Raw genomic sequence first — 24,408 nt, 5'->3', positions numbered from 1 at the left:
GGAGCGGGTAGCGTAGTGGTTCACGCGCCGCGCTACGAACCCGGCGAGCCGAGTTCAATTCCCGCTCACCGCCAACGTCGGAGAAGAATATCTGAACGGTTCCTGGGCACGTCATGAATTGACTCGGCCATGACTAAGCACCTGTTGTGGTGTGTAAACATCACCACTGGGGTGCGAGCCTCACTACTGCTTTGGTATCAGCTTGCATACAAGTTTATTTTTTTAATCCTCATGTTGAGTAGTTCCGACGGGCGTACTCGTAGACAGAGGTAAGTTAAGGGCTTCTGCCAGGGTTTATTAAAGCTTATCAATATTACACAGCAGGGTACACAACTCCCAGGGGCTAGGGGTCCTACTCTGAGTCCGGGTCCCTGCCGGCTAGCTCCGGTCTCTCTCTCTCTCGTGTCGGATCGTGGACTCTGCCGACTCCACCGACCGGAGAGAGAAGCACCTCTACGGCTACCACCGGCTTCTCCCCAGACTCACTATTCAATCCCTCTCTCTACCCCTGGTTCCCTCTTCACCCTGTTGACTCTACCCGCTCCCACAGTGATCCCGCTTACGTCACGAGGTATCCCTTAAGTACCCTAGGAGACGTGACGTCATCGCACTGAACGGCACACCTGACGTCACGTCCCCATTTTACTCCTCTACATCATATGCATGCATTTGTTCATTGAAACACCAAGTGTTCAAGGTAACAGTTATGTACATGTTACGTATAAGTATATATTTGAATCCTGAAATCCCAGCATAGAATTGTGCTTGTATTTAAAATATGTAAAAAAAAATACTTCTTGAAAGTGTTTTTGCAAGGGCTTAAGTACAAAAAAAAAAATGCCATACAAGGACAGTCATAGAATGCGTCCTTGAAAAGACGAGAAGCTGAGGGCAGCATCAAGAATCTGAGGCATCGCACTGATTGGTGATGCGGGAAAGCCGTGTGGATTTGAACAGGATTCATCACTGTGAGGAACAGCAATTGATAGGCAAACCCACTGATTGGATGTCATGCACAAAAGGGATTGCCTGAAAGAGTAGAATGAGTAATGAAATTAGCACACACGGACGGAAGGGAAATTATTTTAAAGTGCAATTACTGGCGGTGGCGATGGTATGGGTTAGCCTTCATCTAGCAGCAGACAGAGATGGAACATTGTTTATTAATACTGTGCACTGATGATCAACGAAAGACGACAAATCGTGAAAGTGAAGCTTCGTAGCTACGCCCGCGCATCCACGTTCCCAATGTTCGCTGCGCAGCAAAGTGCATTTTACTTTTATGCCTTTGAAGGCGAAGTATACATTTTCTCAATACATTAGCCCAAGAAAAAATATATGGATGTGTGATGCAGGTTCATGGCAAAATGGCCTTCTGTAGGGAAGTGTCGGAGCAACTAAATCATGAAAATTCTCCATCCCAGGATCTGTGGAGTTTATAGTTAACAGAGCGTACAATGCAGAGTTAAGCCCGGCTTGGCACAGGGTCATGGGAAATTCCCCTGCTTCATTAACCCCAACTGCATTGGGCTAAATATGGTAATCCCGAAAGGCGCTAATTATTTTAGATGTGTTAATCACCCTGGGGAGGTCTCCCGGTGAGCACACTGATGCCTGCAAGTATTCCTTTCATTTATTGGGGAAACATTGCACAAACAACTGTTCTATGGAGAACAGATCTCTGCTGCTTAGGCGCCCTGACTTTCACTGGTTTCCTGAAAACACACTTGGCCCAACTGCTCGCAAAGCCCCCGGTTACCATGGTTTTGTAAAATTAGGCTGATGGGGGCGGAGGAGAGGGGGAGGAGCTCAGCTTCCTCTAGTGCATTCAAGCATAAACCAAATCGGATGTTGCAGTGTATATCTACATTGTGGGGTCTGGGCCAGGTGGTAGTGCTGGGCATAGTGGCTAACTCTACGGATTTCAATGGTAGGCTGCCGATTGTAGTAAAATAAAAACCTCTTTCATCACATGAGCCTTTCACAATCATCAGCGACCCTCCAACCCGGATCTGACCTACCGAGGAAGAATGATCTGGTCGCCCTTGCAACTGATCCGGACACTCCGTGGCAGATGAGGGAACACTTTCTCCATCAATGGAAAATGGACGAGAGTCCACCTTGTGACCGTGGGTGGTGGCGCGACACCACAGACCGTGCGACGTCTCGTGAACGACTGCCCCCCAATCGGATCATTCGAAGGCCGATCGGAAACAAATCGACGCGGCCACTCCTGAATCAGTCGAAGAGATTTAACATCTCGACGTAAATCTGTAATCGGTTGCAATCCCCCCCAAAAATGCCGGACGAAAGAAGAAGTAGAAGAAGGCCACGTGATTAATTGCGTGCTCGTACTACTGCTGGTGGAAGGGCCGTCACGACAGGGAGCTATTGAGTGCCCCTCTCAAGGGTATGTCGACCTACTCGATTGAGCCAATAGGGTTAGTGATCGTACTTACAATACGAAATACAAAGAGGAATGCCCATCATTAGCTATCCACATGAATAAAAAAAAGGCCTTGCCCAGACATGTCACGCGCCATTTTCATCACCGTTAGCCAGAGGTGTGGACTCGAGTCATGTGACTTGGACTCGAGTCAGACTCGAGTCATGAATTTGATGACTTGCGACTCGACTTGGACTTGCATAACAATGACTTTGTCCCACCTCTGCCGTTAGCTCTACATTGCGTGCACGCAATGTAGGAGGAAGCAACCGTTGGCGATATGGGGCAGAAATCATTGTCGGAACTCCACGCGGGTTTCAATGCTCTCAGGCTCCTAAATTCTTTGTGGTTTTACGTCTTCTGCCACCATTAGGCAATGCAGTTTCCAGCAGCTGAAGGATATGTACAGTATTGTCGGAATGCTCAGTGCTGGATTAAGCTAGTGTGGGGCCTTTAGTATGATGTTATAAAGGGGCCCTAAATAAAAATAACGTAAATATTAAAGCACAAATTCTTTACTTGAACAGTAAAGTAATTGGATTTTTTCATTTGCTATACAGCCAGAAATATGACAAATCTTAAACACCCAGTCGTTCATAAAAGTTGAAGGCAGTATAGTACGATAGTAATAGAGCAAGTGCAGAATCACTGAACCGGAATAGGTAGCCTGAAAGCATCTAGCGCGGAGCCCTTGAAAGTGCGAGGCCCGTAGCATTTGCTACTTTTTGCTACTAGGACAATCCGGCACTGGGGATGCTGCCACAGTTTAATGTCGGTAAGGCACACGAAGGGCGAGTGGGGGAGGTTGGCCAGCACCACATCGTTTGTCTCCCCCAATGCCGATGTTTACACAATGCACCAAGTGCTTGGTCAATGGCGGAGTCGACATTACAGGAGGCCCAAGGACCGGTTCAAACATTCGTCGCCGATGTTGGCCACGAGCGAAAAGTGAGCTCGGGGTCACCGCGTTCCTTGCGCAGCGCCACTAACCGCTGCACAACCACTATAGACACGCGCACACACACCCCAGCTAACGTGTACGCATAGTGTCACGTACAACATTGTTCGTATGCATAATGCTTTCATCCCCATTTTTTTTCGTCCTCCGGAAACTTCCCGCAACTTCAGCATTTTATTGTCGCTTCAACATTTCAACTGGGCAAATTGCTTTCTGTGCTGCTGGTGAAACGATGTGATGCGCTCGCCCGAGATGGCTCCGCCATAGACAACGTCGCCTGGTTCTCGGGGTGACAGATTTGTGCACAAGAGGTTTTTGGGTTAGATATAAATGTGTTCTTAAACCCACCACCATCCGACACAGCCAATTAGTAAGGTTTGTCACGTAAAGAAAACATGCCAATTCGTTACTAGTGTAAGGGATGGGCCTTTTCACTAGCATAGCACGCCGGTGTGTTGGAGAGTAAATCCACAATATGTACAATTCGAGTACGACGTTTCGCCAGTAATTGCAACCAGCATCATCAGGCGGACAGCCAGAGTTGTGGAGAAATCCTCCTGCTCCGGTAGCCTGATGGTGCTGGTTGTAATTAGCAGTGAAACGTCGAACTCGAATTGTACATGTCGTCGGTTTACTCTCCAATGCACCGGTGTACTGTCCTAGTAACGAATTAGCATGTTTTGTTTACGTGTCAAATCTTACTAATTGCCTGCGTTGGTTGGTGGCGGGTTTAACGACACATTATTATTCACGCGGTCTAACCCAAAAACCTTTCATGGATAATATTGGTCACGAAAGCCGCCTACGTGTTAAACAGATTTGTGCACGATTCAACTTAAATGACCACAATTGTCGGTTTGCTTCCAAGGGCCATATAAGATAATGTATTATTTTTGCAGAACACGGCAATATACACATCGGCGAATGTTTGCACTGTATAGCCTCGGTGTCATGGTTCGCACACTGAGCTTGGAATCCAGAGGTAGCGTACATTTCCACTTTCTTTGTGGCTGATCTGTGCTCATGCGCCATGCATAACCGGAAGTGACTGCTGCTGAAAATAAAGGGCCCATCAGTGACACATTAAGTTAAGCTCAAAGACAACGTTAAAACCACCAGAGAAGCATTTATTATTAACATGGCCCGCAACCTTCCAAATGGCCTATATTACGAAGAGCCGGTGTTGTGTATATATGTATTTGCCCCCAATGCCCTTTTATAAAAATGCAATACAAATCTTCATAATGGAAACTAACAGATTCTGACAATAGTGTATTCCCCGTGTGTGAGTGTTGACCGTGTCTATATCGTTAATGTAATTCTAGGGGTTTTGCGATGTTTATATTGATGCTATGTGGGAGGTTGAACAGTGGCGAGCATACTGCGCTTTGGTACCGGTGATTCATGGCCACGGCTAACATCAGTAGCGGGCGATTTCGAACTGATTTCTGGGAAGCCTCCGTCACCAACCGGCATTGACCAGTGTGGTGAAGTATGGTCCAACAATCCCACTGACGAACACAGTGTGTTGGTTTTGAAAACAGAATTAGCGCTCGAAGCGGCGAGAAAAAAGCTTTTAACCAGCGAGCAATAATCTGCCGTTTTCGAAAAGTGCGGAACGTGTACCCGCTGAATTTGACACGGGCATAAGAAAGGTAACGCTCCACTCTCGCAAACTGTGACATCTTCACTTGCGACTGTATTGCCACAGCTTTGGTGATTATCCCTGCTTCGCATTATCAATGTGCTGAGCGAGGTTAGATTTAAATCGGTGAACTCTGTACCCCGGGGCAAGCACGATAACTGCTTTTACTGCCCAGTTGCTTCTTTAATACGAAATGCATTACTATTATGTTTTTTTTAATCTCTGCACAGCTGGTACTGTGGTTGGAGTCCTCGACCTATATTCTGAAGGTTGTTCACATTCCTGTCCGGGTGGGGGTCGACTTTGCTCATATCGTGATTCTGGAGTTGATTCAATGAGTTTCACTTTGTGGGAAGTCACCAGTCGTTGTGCTGCGGAGAGACGACAGGCTCTTGCCATCGGGATCTGAACATTTCACCACCGAGACAAAGCCACCTCATCAACGAAGGACTCCAGGTCCAGGAGACAGGATGATGGGGCATTCATAGGATTAGCAGACCCCATTGTGTGATGTTGATTCAAAAGTCTGGAGCAGCTGTAGGTATGTTGAACTTCTTTCGCACAGTACGTAGCCAAACACGCGAATCGGAGGTGCTGGGAAAGGACAACAAACTGAACGCAAAAGTCAGTTCTGGTCAGTACTTTGTATGCAGAGTGGCAGTTTAATGTCTCATAATACATGTGTAGTGAATCACTTCTGAGACACTAATAGTAGGAGGCAACACACGTTTACTCTACACCTTTGGACACTGCTCACACACGGGATAACTATAAACAGGTCAGAACAGCCGGCACGCTGTCTGACCTACGACGCCGGAGACGAAGACGTAGCACCTTGGGTTCCATTCCACCGACAGACAGCCCTTATCCAGCCTCGGGACTTCCTTTTTATGCCCCTCCCCCCCGGCGTGGCCTGGCTCCGCCCTCGGCTACGCCCCCTTATGGAACCCACCAGAAGGTTCTGGGCTATACCTCGCATGTCCCCTTGGTCACCTTTGCCCCACATCCTTTACCCCGGCCTATCACTTGCTCCACCAGCCGGCCGGGGTGCCACGTCCTCATATGGCCCCTTCTGCCAGCAGCCAGCGCCACGCACCCTCGTGAGCCACTCCGTGGCATTGCTCTGCTGGCAGAACGGCTGCCGCACCCCGCTCTGCCGGCAGGTCGGCTGTTACGACCACATTCCCTCTCTCTGTCAGTAACCAGCGCTACGTGCCATAGTGACCAATTCTGTGTCACCAAACATGTTCTCGATATGATGGGACTTTTGGGAAAGGGAAGCTTAATTGATAGCTGAATGGGGACTGTTTAAGAGGTGTACCAGGCATGGAAGAGGGCAGAGAAAGGAGTTTGGGAATCTGGAATGAAAGAGAGTGGGGTAGTGTGTTGGGAGTGCTGGAGCTGGAGAGAGAGAGGTTGTGTTAAATTCTAGATTTGAAGCTTTCGTGACTGCAAGTATTCATAGTCTTAGGTTTTTTCGGTAAAGTCACGTAGGTAATTTTTTTTTTGATATATTTAGGGGTGACGGCGAAATTTTGTCCTTTGGCCAGTACCGTTTTTAGATTGTCAGAAATTGGGATGTTACTCTGATTAATAACGGTCTTGTTAACATCCAGCTTTGTGATGTGTGGCTCTGGTTTCTTCTTAGATAGGAGTTTAAATATTTTAAAATACACTTGATTGATTGTTAGTTTAGTTCTAGATTTCGTCTCCCTTGTAAATGCACCCGTTTTCCCATTTTGTTCACTTCTTCTGTGCCATACTCTTTGGTTCTTTCGGTAGAGTCACGTAGGTAGAAAAATAATAGATCACGACGTTTCGATCGCCGCACAAGCAATCGTCCTCAGGTGGGATAGTTTTTCTATCGTGATCTATTATTTTTCAACCTACGTGACTTTATCGAGAGAACCAAAAGGGTATGGATTCCTGCAGTCACGAACGCTTCAAATCTTCTGCGCCAGTTATTACATTTCAGTAGGAAGATACCGATTTGACTCGATTTAAATTAATATATTTCAATTTTGTATGTGGCCCTTGAAGGTCACTCATGGTTGACTTGACAAAAACCATGGTACCCATCAGAAAGAGGCAAAGGGCGAGTTGTGGTGACATCAACAGCGTTGGCTACACTGACCTCCAGACCTTAACCTTCAGCGCTCATTTCAGCACAGAGCTGCTTGGAGTCTGATGGTTTTGTAAGGACTTAATATATCCTGCAAAAACGAATTGTTGCTTTTTTTGAGGCTGCACAAAAGTGCAACAAAAATAATGTAATGACACGCAAACATGAATTGCTGGCTTTAGGTGCTCTGAGATATAATGTGAGTGTCCGTGTCCTGAGTCAGCATTGAGTTTGTTGCACCGCGAGTTGATGGGCCTCTGATAAATCATGAATGATTGAAGTGGCTGGAAGATGCCAGAAGTCAAAGCAGCTACAGCTGGTACTGCTGGGGGCGTCGGTTCGAATCCAGGCAGCCTACGAATAAATACCTGGGTTCGAATTCGAGACAGCCTCCAGATGAACGCCTGGGTTCGAAGGTGGGTAGCTGTCCATAATGAAACCGTACTCTCAAGTGTAGTGAATTTATTGTCGCAATGACTACACAAAAAAAATAGCCACCACATTTAATTTTGTTTTGCGTTTGGTTTGAGAAGTGAAAATCTAGAATACATCGTCATGCAACGAACAATTTTATAGCAGGGGGCTGGCAGGAGTGTTATTGATATTTACAAGAGAAAATAAATGCAATGTGTTTTTCCATCATTAGTATTACTACTGCTACTTATTATGTATACAAGGACATGTGTAACAAGCTTACTATGTCAGGAGTATCCCACCCCTGCCTGTGTAAGTTTCTACATCCACCTCTGGAGCCAGAATCTGCGTTTTACGCCACTGATTTGTGCAAATAACCAAATAAATAAGCGCGTTTCACACGAGTGGTGGGTGGTGAAACGAGCGAACGTGTGAAATGTGACGCGGTTGGTGGTTGTAGAAGTGAAGCTGTGAGACACGTGGTGTTCACATTCCATACCCGACAGCTGAGTCGTTAATTAAATTCTAGATTTGAAGCTTTCGTGACTGCAAGGATTCATACTCTTAGTTCTTTCGGTAAAGTCACGTAGGTAACAAATGAAATTAAAATTAATACAAATAAAACAATAAAATCACGACGTTTCGGAGGCAACTGCATCTTGATGCAGCAAATCTGGCTATGACGGTCCCACCTGATGACGGAGACTTGTGTTGCCTCCGAAACGTCGTGATTTTATTGTTTTATTTTTATTAATTTTTCGTTAATTAAAGGCATGGAGAGGGGGGGGGGTGTTGTAATAACCACGGAAATACTGTACAACTTCCCCACTTGGTGACATTTATTTATGATTGTTACCAAACACTCACAAAACAATACAAGGCACCTGGCTGACTACTACCGAAGTGAGAGTTGTATGCGTGTGAACGCTTAATCAGACTGTCCTTTAAAAAACGTAACAATTAATCAAGGTAGCTCTATTTTTTTAAATGTACAATTCAACGCCCTACTACTTTAAAGCTGTTCAATCTCTTCCTGACAACTCCAAACGTTTCCACATCTTCGTAGTGCCACTCCGCCCTCGATCCCTCCTTATTTATAGCCCCTCAATGATCTTCTACTCACTCCGTTATTACAAACCCGTCGCCAGCCTTGTATCGTTACCCAATCAACCCTCTGCAAATAAACACGCTTTCCCAATCACCCACCCGTTCCAACCAAATAATAGCATCATGGGACCTCCTAACACCGTTTTGAGACTAGGCTCAAAAGAAAACTGTCTCTGGTGTGGACCAGTCAGTTTCAAAACAGTGCATATATTATCAGTGTGTTTTTTTTGCATTCTGACCACACGTATTGTGGTTAATGCAGACATGATTTCTTGTTAAAGGTTTCAGTTTGGTGTTTTAATATCTTAACACCTGTTTGTTGCCAGAAAATATGGGAAAACCTATTCTCAAATAATATCAATCAACTCATTTAAGTCACTAAACTGGCATTGTGTGAGTGTGGAAACTGCAGCCCTACCCTACTGAGATGTGATTGCACTTTGTACAATTACAGGGGCGCTTGCCAGAGGTTTGCCCGGAGTGATCTTCCACCACGACAGTTGAAACAATGGAACAAGTTGCTTGAATCCCCTTTGCAACGATCGGCAGGTCGCGTGTAATGGTGTGGTCACGTCCACCTCTTCCAAGATGTTTGGGGAGCGTGAAAGAGTAGTTCCCTCCAGCGGAGGCCCTTCCAACAGCAGTGGTGTGCGCAACAAGTTAGGGTGGCTGCAACCTCACCTAGCTTGATTATAATGTGGCAAAAAAAAATTTTCTATTTGAGGCCTCCATGTTTTTACTTGTAAAATGAGCACAGCATTCTGGCACCATTTAATCACCTACATTTAATATCTCTAGCTTAATGCTATATGATTACATGTGTGTGTGTGTGTGTTTTTTTTGTAATTATGTGTATTTCACAGTCACTTTCACTGGCAAGTGAAGATCCAAACAGAGCACACGTTACCATCAATCCAGCCCCCCCCCCCCCCCTCTGAAGTTCCCCAGCGATGTCACTGTGATGAAGTCCTCCACATGTGTCATTGCCTCTGGCTCCGTGTGGCTGCGATCCATCTCATTCCGCGCAGTTCGTTGCACGCACAGTGAGTTTTGTGCACCAGATCCCCGCTGGTGGTCCATTTTCAGACGTATTACTTCTGTTGAGATGCCTCGCTGCCGACAGTTTGCACCGAGTACAGAAGCCACTTCTCCTCCCCTTAGGACGAGCACTTTTGAACGCGCACAAATGTGATATTTGTGTACAAGTTTTTTTTTCTTCTCTTGTAAGGTTCCTACTAAACTAAACTATTTTCATTTTTACCAGGTAATGCTCCCTGAGCTATATACCTCTTTTTTCAGAATCGACCTGGCCACATATGATAGCTTCACGAAGTCGTTCATCATGCGAACATTTATGGCGGCCACATACTCGAAATGTGGAGGGAAAACCCGGAGGACCTTGAGAAAGATCCACGTGACCACAGGGAGAACAGGCAAACTCTAAATATGCAGGTGTCGGGATCGAACCCACGGCCTCCTGCATACCCCTCCTGCATACGCCCCTCTTTTCTGTACAGAATCTTAATGAGCAGTTGCATGAAAAAAAAGTGAACAAAGGTAACCGTGCAGTCCTACAATTGCGTGTTCACTAAAACCACTGCCGGTCGGAGGTGCTCCACTACAGCAGACTCGAGAGGTCAATTGGTCTACTCTTCCACGTTGACCAGACGTGTTGGAAGAGGTAGACATACACTTTGCACCACAACACGGGAGCTATCGATCGGCTAACCGTGGCGTACGCAATTACGCTGCTGGGAGGACACAGGCGGGAGATTTTAGAAATGTGATTAGGCTGCAGAGTTGTGTCAAATGCTGCTCAGGAGGATAGGAGAATCAAACTTGCGACCACAGGATTGCACGTTCAGCGTGCTCACCCATTACACCACGCCAGGTCCCCCCTTGCAGGAGCATTTAAGTGCGGTATGAACCCAATTTGTACTTGTTTGTCCTTGAAAAGAGTTGTATAGTATCAATGGGCTCTTGGTTTTGAAATAGAGGGCATCAATCTGTTTACTGTGGTCAGAATTCAATAAAGTATTGGTCATCATGAGCATTGTTAGGAATGTAAGTATTTATTCCTCTGGGCGTTTGAATTATCATGCTTCAGGATCGCATTTGGATTCAACCGTTGGTTCTTATCGTCTCATTTTTACCGTCTCAAATGCATTATTTCCTCTATGTACTGTCCGAGATGTTTCGTCTCGTTTGTAAAGTTTCGTTCTTTCCATTATTTGAAATGGAATTTTAGAAAAAGTTATCTGTATACAATTATCATATATCAAACGTGTTGTTCATATGCAAAAGAAGAAAAAAATACTATATTCTGGGTAACCTGTTCAACTTAATCCATTCCTCGATAATTGTATCCCAACTTCACCACAGCATTCTCTCGTCTTGTGCATCTGCAGTGCATGTCCAACTCCCCTGCGCACGAGTCGAATTGTCCCGCAATTTGTTTTGGATTTATTTTCTCCAGCACTTTGCTCTCTACACCGATTGCATTTTTAACACCCTCTCTTAACACGTGGAGCCGAGAGGGCATTAATAAATTAGTGGGGGGTATCTATAAATGTATAAGTATAAGTTTTACACCATGGCGATACCACATTCCTTTGGCACAGGGCATCCACTGTTCAAGGAGCACCACGTCATTATCAATCACGAGCTATGTTTAATCCACTGCTGGATGAAGGCCTCCTGACGACGCACACCGCCCCTCACGGTCCTGCGATGTTTAAACTAAACGAATGAGACTTTTTCTTTTTTTTACCAGGTAAGGCCCACTGAGCCATATAGCTATTTTTCAGCAGTGACCTGGCCACAAATGATAGCTCGACGAAGTGGCTTATCGCGTGGATATTTAAAGCAGCCAAATACTCTAAACGCATGTTTCTAAACGTGGATAGAAAAACCGGAGGCCCCGGAGAAAAATCCACGCGACCACGGGGAGAGAGAGACATGCACACTCCAAATATACATGCGTCAGGGTTGGGATCGAACCCACAAACGCCTGCATATGCCAGGCGAGGTAATGAACATCTCGCCACCATGGGACCGAAAATATAATGATTGATGTAATAATGCACCCAGCACCTGCGCGCGAACCGATTTCATCACTCCATCTCCCGCTGTCGCTTGCCTCTCTTTTTCGAGCTTAATCGATCTCTAACTGGGATTTGGACTCAAACCGATCTGATTGCGTGGTTGAGCGCTCTCTCTCTCTCTAATCCCCCTAAACCAATCGGGCAGCTCACGCTTAAAAAACTAAAATATCGGAGCCCGAATACAGATCTGCTCACACTTTCATGAGCTTTCAATCATGAATGAGATGCAAAAACATACGGGAGGGCCTCTCTTGAATGATTTACAAAGATATGCCACCTCCATTGCGAGTTTCAGGCATCCACACTGCCTGCCAGTGGCATGTTTTTTGGATTGCATCTGGAGCATAGATTCCATTTAGATAAAGCTGCGTGATCTGCCATAGGTTTCTAATCACGAAGTTAATTAAGTAGTGGCTGCATTCCAGCATATTTATAGTGACTCAATAGACCACACCTGGCACTGCATTTTTTTTTAAGAATTCCATGACAGATCATTTGGCAAGCTCTAAATGGGGTTTTTGACCAGCCCTCTGGAACATTTTTTTTTATTGTGCTCAGAACAGCATCGCAGAATGCGCCATTATTCCACACAGACGTTAATCCCGTTCATCACCTCTTTATGTAACACGTGCGAAAGAGTCCATGACACGCGTGTTTGAAAAGTTGGCCGTTGTGTGTGCCTGTGCTATGGTCAGATTGACCAACTTTTGTTGAAGGTAATTCAATCCGCCCCCCCCCAACCACTCCTCCGTCATCTTAGAGTCCTTATCAGATTAATATTGTACATGAATGGTGACTTTTCCTGTAAACGCTTGACAAAAGTGCCTTTATTAAGCTCTGCACACCATTATTTGATGATGTGTCATGCTCCTTTAAGAGTTTTCAACTATTTTTCGAACGTCTCATAATGGCGAGAGTATTACGTGCGTGTGCTGTACGTCTCGTTTTAGAGAGGAGTGTGTTACAAAACACATGCATAATAAACAAATAGAGACTCTCCAATTCTCCGTATTGAATGTGGAAACAATAAGCCCCTGCCTTCATGGGTACACATGTTCAGCACGAAAAAAAACCTCCCAGCTTTTTTGTTGTTGCGATAACAATTTTTGTTTGTGTATTTTAAGTGAGTTTTTTTTTTACCCTTCTATAATGTGCACTGTCCTTGAAGTTGGGTGTGGACCAATCAACTTCAAGGACAGTGCACATTATCAGAGTTATGTGTTTTGTTTGCATTATGACTGCAGGTATTGTGGTCTATGCAAACATGACTCCTTGTAAATAAAGGTGTCAGTTTTGTTTCCAGATAGAAGGGTAAAAAAAAAACAATTATCATATTTTTTACTGGAAAATGAGGTTCTAATGGTTTAAGCGAGTTGTTTACCCGTCCCTATGCTTTGCACTCCTATCGTGTTTTATATTGTTTGTTTTTCTAACGATCTGCCCCCCCCCCCGCCACTGGTCATTTCTGAAAAAAAGCTTTATAGCTCATCGGATTCCTCCACTCTAAATATATATTCTGATTCTGAAGGTCAACAGCAAACAAGACGGTTTATTTTGGCCAGCTCCGACACGTTTGTATCCCAGCAATGCTGTTCAACTCTTGGCTTACCAGATGCTCATTTAAGGCTGAGCTCACCCAGGGGATAACCATGACTGGTTTATATTCCATTGGCCACTGCTATTTTGGAACTGAATCCACATAGTAGTGAATGCAACTCAGCGCGCAAACCACTGCACCACTCCTCACCTACACACACACCTCACCTACACATATATATACACAAACATGCACAGACAATATAACAAGGGATAAACTCCTACACCAACAGCAACTTTAACTTATTAGGCGATTCATCACAAAATGAAACGTCTTGAAGTGCTGCGCAATTAGACGAGAGTGCATTAAATACCGATTGGGGCATAGGGTAAACGAGGGAGGATGGAAATGCACATGGTCAATTTGGTTGAATATATTGTACTCGTGAAATATGATGACAGTAATTTAACATGCACCTTGATTTTGTTAACTACTATTTTAAATTTTACCAGGTAATGCCCACTTAGCTATATGCAGCTCTTTTGAAAAAGCGACCTGGCCACAAATGATAGCTCAACGAAGTGGCTTTCCGCGTGGAAATCTATCGCAGCCGAAACGCATGCTGCTTAGTATTGGCCAAACATCCGAACGCAGAACCGACATGAAAGCGAGTCTTGAGACTCAATAAGTCTCTACTGCGTAAGCGATTTAAGCATCATTCAAATCTCCAGTTGGTTGTTTTTACACGTTGCAATGTTTTTTACACGGACATTAATGTAACGAGGAGTAACACATTTTTAATGACGTCATAATTCTTCTCTCTCACATTGCTTTAATGTTGTTTAAAAACAATGAAGTATTCTAGTGATACAATATGTCGCAAATCATTAAGGGGATAAAAAACGAAGAATAAGACGTCGACTATGGTAGTTTTCAAACAAATCATGGATTAATACATCGAGCAAGGCCGGGTAATTGCATCTGTGCCGCTTGAGGCTACAACTTGAGTTCTCCGTCAAACATGGTTAGGATCATATTGTTCCATGCTCTCTCCACTTTTGTCATGGGCGGATGTCATGAATAAATCACGTGTTGATTTTTTTCTACACTGTACTAAGACTCTCTTCATGCTACAGGCTCCAATGGAGGTTGTTTTTTTTGTGGTATCAGTGTGGCCTTGGAGAAGAGTGGATGAAAGTGTTTCTTCCCTGCAGGTATTTAACTTTTTTGTTTATCAACTACATTAAGGGCAGTTTTACGAAAAAAAAAGTCGTAACTGCCAGTGGCACAACGGGTTCGCTATGTTACGTAAATGTGTTGTTTGTAAAGAAGCAGTTCGTGTTTTTGGTTAACATGTTCATGCTTCTGGCATTTTATTAATACAAATTAGACAGCGCGCGTATCTCACAACCACAATGTGTGAATAATAAAAATGTATAATTTATATATATAAAAAAAACAATAACTTACTTGTGTGGAATACCTACACCTAGACATGAATCACTTTGCACTCTCAGCAAAGTGATTCACGTCTACATTTGAATGTTTTGATGAACATTACATGGGAGCGGGGGGGGGCTCAGACATGAATGGAGAACACATATTAACCGTCTCAAATTTCCAAATCGCACGTGAATCATAACGCACAATGAAACCGGATTGCAGGAAATTGTCGAATAAATGATTAAAAGAAGTCCGCAAAGGGTGTGCTCAAGATGAGTTTCGGCATGTCAAAGGGCAAGCACGGGTTCACTGAACAGCTGAAGATATTTGTTGGAGGGACACAGCTGGAGCATATCAGACTATGATGCACACATCAGGGTGTGATGCGTTTATGAGAATTAAAGGCGGACCAGGTTGAAAATGACAAAGAGGTGAGCGAGGGCAGGTTGGAGTTATTTTTCAAATCCTTAATATTAAGTTCGCTTGCTTGCTTGCTTACGACCGTGCAATTCTTTCGGTCGTTTTTTAACCCACTTCCCGTGATCCAATCGAGCTGACATTTTGCACACAGACTCGTTGTGCGTGACAATTTATTTTCGTGAAAATGTTTTTCCTAAATTTTCCACTTTTTAGGAATTTTTTTTTTTATATTTAATTTAAAATACCAATGTGATAAAAATGAAACTCTTACTCAAGAAAAACAGAAATGAATAATAAAATAAAACCGATGCCACGCATATAAAGGATTTATAGTGAAAAACTTTGTTTTTACGGGTTAATTTTATTAAAAGTTAAAATTAAAAACAACGCATACCAACATGCCTAGACAATGAAGACAAATCGGTGCATTCTACCTGCTATGACATATGAATCAAAAGCATTGACACAGAGGTGGTGGATTGAACAAAAGCTGAAGAGCATGGAAAGTCGGACGGGCATGTACAAGCTTGAACTTACACTGAGAGACCAAAACGAGGAACACACGAGTCCATATCCTGCTATTGGGTGAACCCAAATCGCGCAGTGATAACACTCGTGCATCACAACAAAACAACGTCCCTGGGTTCGATTCCAGACTCGGGCGCCTTTATGTGCGGAGTTTGTATGTTCTCCCCCTGTCCCGTATGGGTTTCCTCTGGCTTCTCCTATTTCATCCCATGGATATGAAAAAAAAACACGTAACACTGCCATTTGTGTGTGGGCCAACTATCCAATTGGAGCAGCACCCTTCTGAAATAGTCTTCTGACTCGATGTGACCATCCGGGGTCTAACACATTCCTGCGGAGGGAGCTGGTAGGAACGTTGGGTTGCTCGGTCAATGGCCAGGGTCAACGGCGGCGTGGTGTATTCCGAAAATATGCTCGACTGTGAGGGCGGGCACAAGCCGGCGTGAGTAGGTTAAACGTTGAGTTTTATAAGGGCACCACGGGGTGACCAGCCCCTCCCCACCCAGCCCCTCCCCACCCAGCCCCTCCCCACCCAGCCCCTCCCCACCCAGCCCCTCCCCACCCAGCCCCTCCCCACCCAGCCCCTCCCCACCCAGCCCCTCCCCACCCTCCCCACCCAGCCCCTCCCAACCCAGCCCCTCCCTCCCCACCCAGCCCCTCCCCACCCTCCCCTCTCTACCTAGCCCCACCCCTCCCATTTCTGGATTCACGACGGACGGACGGACACAATAATCCCCTGTGGGCTGGTGGAACCGTCAGGTTCCTACCAGTATAAAATACTGTTGGATTACCGAATGTTATTGGCAAGTGCACTCTCTCCATGGGCTTCCTGACTGATACCTGCATTTTGTGATCTCCCAACCCTTAATACAGCAGTGTGTTTGATTCCCATTACTACTACACAACATCTGTGTTATCACGCCCAACTGATCATTTGAGAAATGTCAACATTGCTTGTTCTCAACAAACTTAATTAAGAATGAGCAAACACTCACAGAATTCCAACATTCAACCACCGTGGTTATATGCCTGAAAACGAGATCGCCTTTGTCGTTTACTTAATTAAGTTATGGGAAAGGATCTTGAGATAAGTAATTATAAAAAAAAACCTGCCAGGTGGCTCCAAGGCTTACAATTGCAAGGTTGCATCATTTAAATCCCGATCGGGGGTTTGACTCAGCCCATAATCCCCCATACCTGGGTCGAAATATTGAGTACCACGTTGCGCGAAAGTCAACAAGTGGTTTTCCTATGGACAGCCCTGCATCCACCATCGGAATGTGGATTTTACGCCACTGGTTCAGAGCTGCCAATGGAGTTTGACTCGACAGCACACACTGAAAAGCAATATAATCAGTTTATTTTCCTCTCACAATTGCATTATTAGATGTATTATGCAATCTGCGCTTGTTTAGATGATTTCAATTAATATTCTCTGAAATTACTTTCAATAATGGCGTGACGTTCCCCCACCCCCCCCCACGATTAGTGTGCATCACAATCTTATTTTGTGAATTCTACGCGAGAGAAGCAGCATTCGAAGGGATATGCGCTTTGCAAGAACAACACAAACACGTCTGGGGAATGCGTGAGTATCATCAGACGTGGACGCTCTATCGGAGCACTTGAACTGAAGCACCCAACATTGTGGTTTAGATGTTTTGTTTTGCCTCACTGCTGCAGCATCATCTTCCAAGTGGCCTAATAACAGAGACATACCGAGTAGGCGAATGTTTTTTTCGTCAGGGGAGCGATGGAGCATGTGGATTGACAGGAAATGTGAATGTTCAGTGAAACGGGCATATACTTGCCATGTTTATATTTCTATACACGTGACCATGATGCAAATGCAGAGGACAACTTCTCAAAGTCAGGATAATTGGCCGGTGGGCAGAGGAAGTCTTCGCAGTTACGAAGAATGTCTGGCATTTTACAAATGAATAAGTGCTTGAGTAAATACATTATAATTACAATATTGATTTGAAGCTTTCGTGACTGCAGGAATCCATACGAAACGTCGTGATCTATACATTTTCTATCTACGTGACTTTCACCGAAAGAACCAAAGAGTATTATAATTACATACGTGTAAAATAAGTAGAGTGAAGCATACAACTTGAGAAGTATGCGTATATTATGAATGCATGTATGCGTAAGCAAGAGCATTAACGTGTGGACACACGCATTACAGTCTCTCTCGACGCACAATATAATAACACTGGGATGTCGTTCGGCTTACCCCGAGAGGTTTAATTAAGCATTCAAACAGGCTTATTGTCTGAATTACACGTACATGGTCATGTTTCTTTTTGTGTAAAAAAACAACAACTTTTACGTGTAATTAAGAAATACACGTTTGCTGGATTCGTGATATCCATTTCTTGACCATGGCTAGCATCAGTGGCAAGTGATATTTGCGCTGGTTATGGCCCTTTCCCCACCTCCTACTATCCTATCTTACTGATAATGGTTCAGCGTTGAGTTAAAATCATTAATTTAGTCATGCTGGCTAATGGCGACAACATTTTAAGAGTGACTGGATCATAATACGTAATAAGAATGAAAAAAAATATTTATATTAAAAAAAAACACATTTTTTTAAAAAAGCAAGACTATGTCCAGTGTTGGGTCAGGGGAGTACCTCATAAGGCCGATGGGACAGATGAAGCAGCCTTCAATGAGCCGTCTAAACTAAACGATTACAATTTTACCAGGTAAGGCCCACTGAGCTGTAAAGCATTTTTTCAGAAGCGACCTGCCCAAAAACGAATAGCTCAACAAAGTAGCTTTTCACGTGTTAATGTCTATCGGGCAAAGTACTCTATTTGCATGTTGATTCTCAACGTGGAGGGAGAAACCAGAGGATCCCCGCAAAACAAAACAAAATCCACACCACCACGGGGAGAAAGAACATGCACAACTCAAACCATTTACAAGCGGGTCGGGCCGAGATGAAACCCACCCCCGACCTTCTTTATGCCAGGTGAGGTCGTTAAAACCTCGCGACAATGGCACGAAAAATCGAATAACTGTTGGTGGATTTGACCCTGTGTACGTGCGGTGGGTCGCAATCCCACGTGATTGGAGCAGCCACGGAGGACTGTCTTGTCAGCCTCTAAAGTGTAAATGTTGCCTCAGAGCTGTAAGTAAATAATTACTTTAACTCTGACTATGACTTTGGATCTGATTAAGCGCAGGAAGTATCTGTGTGTGCATGCATGTGCTCGTCCCGATATCATGGCCGTGAATTGAGTTAGCGAGGAACTGATAACATTAATTCAATATCCCATGCACAATTGACAGCTTAAAGTTGGTTTGTGTGTACATATTTTACTATAATTGTAGAATTGTTATGCATACGTGAATTGTGAAGTAATACACCATTAAAATTTTCGTTTATACAACATCATTCTAAAGTCAAACATTTTAATCAGCCTAATATATTTCATTTGTATGCATCTTCACATTGGCCAAGATGACATTATTTCACATTACTTCATAGAGGTAAAATGTCTGAAAAGAAATAGGTCAAATCCAATAGCAATACCCTGCATGTATAATATTTTTAATGTTTAACTTCAGCATTAGTATTGTAGTATTATCCCAGACGATATGTGTGCTGCTGCGGTATAATGCTGAGAAAACTGGATCTCCAGGCGTGGCAGTTGAAACAATAAGGCAAGTTTTTGTTTTTAAATCTCCGCACCTCTGCTCACCAAGCAGCATAAAAAGGTTAGCCAATGAGCAACTTAGGTGTGGTGGGGCAAAGTGTGGCTACTCTCACATTCTTTCAGCAGTGGAGTCCTCCTTGTAGGAGTGACATGAGAGCCATTGCAGGTCTGCACCTTTACCTTTACACGTTTAATTTGCCTATATAAACAATGGACTGCACCTTTAAATATTGTAGTAAATTGTTTCCTAAGTTTGCGTTGCAAACACCGATTTGGTCTATAATTTTGGACAAAGCACACGCACGTACAATAATGAATGGGATGTGCCTTTCATTGGATATTTAAATCCACTCCAGATATATTTTTCAAGGTCAATACTTTACATTGCTGAATAAAAAAAACTTGAATGACTAAATTGGCCGATGATATTAACGTTGTTGAAAATCAAATGTGTGGCGCCACTAAAACGGATGTCTGTCACTGAGCTGCTAAGTTTAAATTAATTGTTGCAAATGCACTTCGTAGGCATGATACAATTGTACTAATTTACAAATCTAATGAGATTAAATTTGTTGGCTAAGATGATTTCTCTATTACGGTTCATTCAAGTAACAAGTCAACGTGCCTCTGCTCCAATGAGCATGGTTATGTGTATTATCATTCAACGTTGGAAATTCCGAATACCAATTATTGTTACGAACTGCATGTTGTGAGTCCACGTGTTACAGCCAGAGGAGGACAGCCTTTAGGGGGAGCTGAATTAATGTCTAAAACCCCCTTCGCTGAATTTTCAAGTTTCGAAATGTGGTTCACGGTCTGTTCAAGGTATTTACAGTCGCATGCGACCCCGCTTTCTCAGGGTTCCCCACTTGAACTGGTGCTGCCTGCATCTGATAATTGGTTTTTTACCCTTCTATCTGGCAACAAAACTGACACCTTTTTTTTACAAGGAGTCATGTTTGCATAGACCACAATACCTGCAGCCATAATGCAAACAAAAAACATAAATTTCGATTTAAAGCTTTCGTGACTGCAGGGATTCATCTTCTTGGTTCTTTCGGTAAAGTCACGTAGAAGGGAAGACCTGGTCTTCACCTGAGGTCGGCTGCTTGCGATGTGGCCGAAACGTCGTGACAAAAAACATAACTCTGATAATATATGCACTGTACTTGAAGTTGATTGGTCCACACCCGAAACAGCTTTCCTTATAGCCTAGTCTCACATGGGTTGGACCAGATGACGCTAAAAGGCCTCTGCATCTGCCAGGATGCACATTCAAATGTTTTGTGGCAGGTCTAATCCAAGGGGTTTATTTATTTGGACAGTGATGAGGACAATTCACATTCCTATTGTGTGTGTGCCAATATCCACGTGGAACAATGTCTATTTACTCATTACAAAATGGTACTCCCAAATGATATTTGAATTTTCAACAATCACATTGTGACTTGATAAATTAGAAAATGTACATATAATAATTGGATTGAGGGTGGAAATTTTACTCTAAGGTTTTTTCGGTAAAGTCAGGTAGGTAACGTAATAATAATAATAAAATAAAATAATAATTAATGAAATTAACTCAATTAAATCAGGATGTTTGAGGCAACACAAGTCTCCGTCTTCAGGTGGGACCGTCACAGCCAAATTTACTGTATCAAGTGAAGGGAAATCCAAGAGAAAAGATCTTATATACTGGTTAAGGGGAGGGGGGAGGAGCTTATCTAAATGTGGCAGTCAGGGACTGGGAGGGTGGGGACGTGGGCGGGGCTAGAAGGGGGAGGTGGGCGGGGCTAGAAGGCGGTGGTGGGCGGGGCTAGAAGGGGATGTACAGGTTAAGCACCTCCGCAACAATTACGGCCGATGTTGGCTTCCAAAACCAAAAAATAGCAGCGCTGTTAAACGCTGGGGATGTCAACAACTCGGTAAAATAGACTAGTACCTGCCAAATAAGATGGTACAAATATGCGTATTTAAATATTTTTTACATGGTTAATAACATCTTTCCAATGATTGCTCAATTTGTACCCATCATCACGGTTGAAGTTATGTCTATGTTTGTATATCTGGATCGCTTCATGCACAAACCTTTGATGGTAGCCAGAAGGTTTGCAGAGCACCTTGGTCTCGGAAAAGACCATATCATGAGAGCCCACAGCGTTGTAACAATGATCAGCAACGGCGGAAGAATCCGTTTTGTGGTGTTTCAGATCTGACTTGTGCTCGCGGACCCGATCAGAGACATGACGTTCCGTTTCCCCAATGTAACAATCACCACAGATGCAACTCAGTTTATAGACTCCAGGGTATTGCAAGTCAGGAATGACATATTTCACAGATGGGATTAGATCACAGATTTTTTGTATTGTACTGAATCGGACCTGGATCTTATGTTTGTTTAGAATTTTGGAGATCTTTTTGGTCACGCCTGCTTATGTATGGCAACGTGATGGTTTTGATCGGAGTTTCAGGTGGTTGTTTCTGTATGGTGGGAGAAACAGCTTGGCGGATAGCACGGTCAGAGTATCCGTTCATCTTGAGGGCCAGATGTACATGTTTAAATTAACTGGTCAGGTAGTGTTGGTCAGAGATGCAATGAGCTCTGTGGTATAGTGTTTTGATGATATAATTATTTTCAGTCGGGTGGTGGTGGGAATCAGGTTTCAAGTAGGAATCTGTGTGGGTGGCCTTTCTGTAAACAGAATGTCCCAAGGAGAGCCATCAGGTCTCCTCTCAAACAGAACATCCAAGAATGGTAATTAAGCCATCTTTCTCCACTTCCATGGTGAATCTGATGGATGGGTGTCTGGAATTGATGTGGTCCAGGAAATGGTTCAATGCTGGGAGGCCATTTGGCCAAATGACGAAAGTGTCATCCACATATCTCTTCCACAGGGAAGGACGCAGGGTAGACGTCTGGATGGCATCTGATTCAAACTTCTCCATGGAAACATTAACTATCACTGGTGACAAGGGGGAGCCCATAGGGGTACCCTCATTCTGTTTGAAGAAGGTGCCATTCCAGGTAAAGTAAGTGTTGGTGAGGCAATGCCTAACCAACGCAGGTACATCCGAGTTCAGTCCATGTTGGACCAAGTCTTCAATTATTGTTAAGGTGTCAGACACTGGGACTTTGGTAAACAGAGCAGCTTTAGTGGAATCCCCAATGCTGCATTATCCTTAAATAAATCCATAGAAAATATGTATGTTGATCACATGTTGTCACCCATCATGTTACAGTATGTACAGCAAATTGTTAGTCCTAGGTGATGATACGTCCACATTTACTGTGGACGGTGCAATTAGAAGCTTGAAGTACAGTAATTAACCCATTATCAATTATATATAACACCACTGGATACAATTTAATTTTGCACGTAATTAGGTTCAATTTTATTAATTTAGAGTAAGCACTGCTGGAATCAACAATTACCATCCTCTGCTGATTAATTCTTTATTTTGTTTTATTACTAAGGTGGCTGTTGCAGACTATCCATTGCTTTTCCTTAAATCCTTCAAGAGAAACCAACACGACATTTCGAACACCTTAACGATGCTGCACGCTGGGCTACAGTTCAAAAGTTAACATGGCTCATTAAAGGTGGTTTGTCACAAGAGTGTTTGTGGTGTCTTTGAAAACAGCCCCGGGCGATGTTTACATGCAACATCTCCTGCATTAATGCCTTTTGCCATTAAGCCTCCATGACATCTTTAATGTTGTGAAGCTAATGAGGTCACGCTGTGCGAACAGTAAAACAGACTCCACGGTCATTCGCCAAGTGGCCTCGGGGTGGTCGGCCCTCTGTGACCTCGAATTTCCAACTACGGATTGTCTTCAGGACCGAATTATTTGCTTTCCTATTGAGTGACGTTTTCAATAGGAATGAGTTGACAAACGCAAACAAAACGCACTCCTTGTTTTGTGATGTGCTACTTCTACATGTCCCTTCACAGCACTTTCTTCAAATGATCCCATCAGGCGAAAGATTGAATATAATGATATTCTTAAGGGATAGTGTTGAGCCTGTTTTGAGGCCACAAATGTAAATAAAGCAAATGTACACGTGAGAAGCATTTTTTTATTGTATTTGTTAATTTGGGCATGCGGGTTCATACCCTGGTTAGGGGTTGACTCAACCACTTTTCATTTCCACAGGTCAATAAAATGGCTTCCGTTTTGTTTAACGTTTTGTTTAACACGTAGCAGGCTTTCGTGACCAGTATCATTAATAATAAAGATTCTTGGGTTAGATCGCGTTATTATAAAGGTGTCGCAACCCTCCACCACCCGACACGTCCTATCAGTAAAAAAAAACGTGTCGTGTTAACAACACGCCAATTAGTTACTTTTTCAGCCCACCGGTGTGTTTGAAGAGTGAATCCACAACATTTAGAATTTGAGTACGACGTTTCGCTGTTAATTACATCCAGCATTTTCGGGCGATGTGCCAGAATAGTGAAGCCATCCACCTGCATCCGATGGAACGTTCTCGGTGTTTCTCCTGTGGAGAGAAACTGGATTGCGAATTTTTCACATTCTCATTTGTGTGGTATTTGAGCAAATACATGTAATTTGAACAAGACTTCCAATTTAAGTTTCCTGAACCCACCCACAAATGTATCTCACCCCCACCTCCCCCCCCCCACGTCTCCTACATCCACCCACTTCAAATTCTTCCTGATTCTTTTTGGCTAAAGGCGCTGCTGTTGCACTTTGACATCAAATCGGTGCATCCTTATCCTGTGGGTGTCCAATTCTAAGGTCAAACATTTTCACATCTCCTGTGTCCCTTCTGTATACCCTGTGGGCACGTCCGATCTGCACGGTTGGCTACGTGCGGTGCAAAAGAAGTTCAACATGCGCACATATCCCACTCTATCACTCCACTAGGCACGTCTCTTTTGCCGATGCATGGTTACATCGGCAGCAGCTCTCCAGGACCCGCCGCTTTCTTCACTACATCGGTCATAGATAAATGTGTGTTTCGGCCAAATTGGATACGACTGTGTTGAAGT

General features: G+C 43.9%; 1 long non-coding RNA gene across 2 annotated transcripts in view; it reads left to right on the top strand.

Moving 5' to 3' along the window:
• The window catches only part of LOC144730700 (uncharacterized), a 101,789-nt gene that overhangs the window by 73,091 nt on the left and 4,290 nt on the right, over positions 1–24,408 (top strand). Inside the window, exons 2-4 of one of the 2 annotated variants that reach the window (XR_013587841.1) lie at positions 14,470–14,547; positions 17,214–17,312; positions 18,575–19,372. This is a non-coding gene — a long non-coding RNA (uncharacterized LOC144730700). Of the gene's footprint in view, positions 1–14,469; positions 14,548–17,213; positions 17,313–18,574; positions 19,373–24,408 lie in introns of those variants that run through there. The other variant, XR_013587840.1, reaches the window with a different exon arrangement.

Source organism: Lampetra planeri, chromosome 36, assembly GCF_965212315.1.
Source record: "Lampetra planeri chromosome 36, kcLamPlan1.2.h2, whole genome shotgun sequence".
NCBI lineage: Eukaryota > Metazoa > Chordata > Hyperoartia > Petromyzontiformes > Petromyzontidae > Lampetra > Lampetra planeri.
The sequence above is the reverse complement of the archived record's forward strand: the minus strand, read 5'-3'. Positions and strand labels throughout refer to the sequence as shown.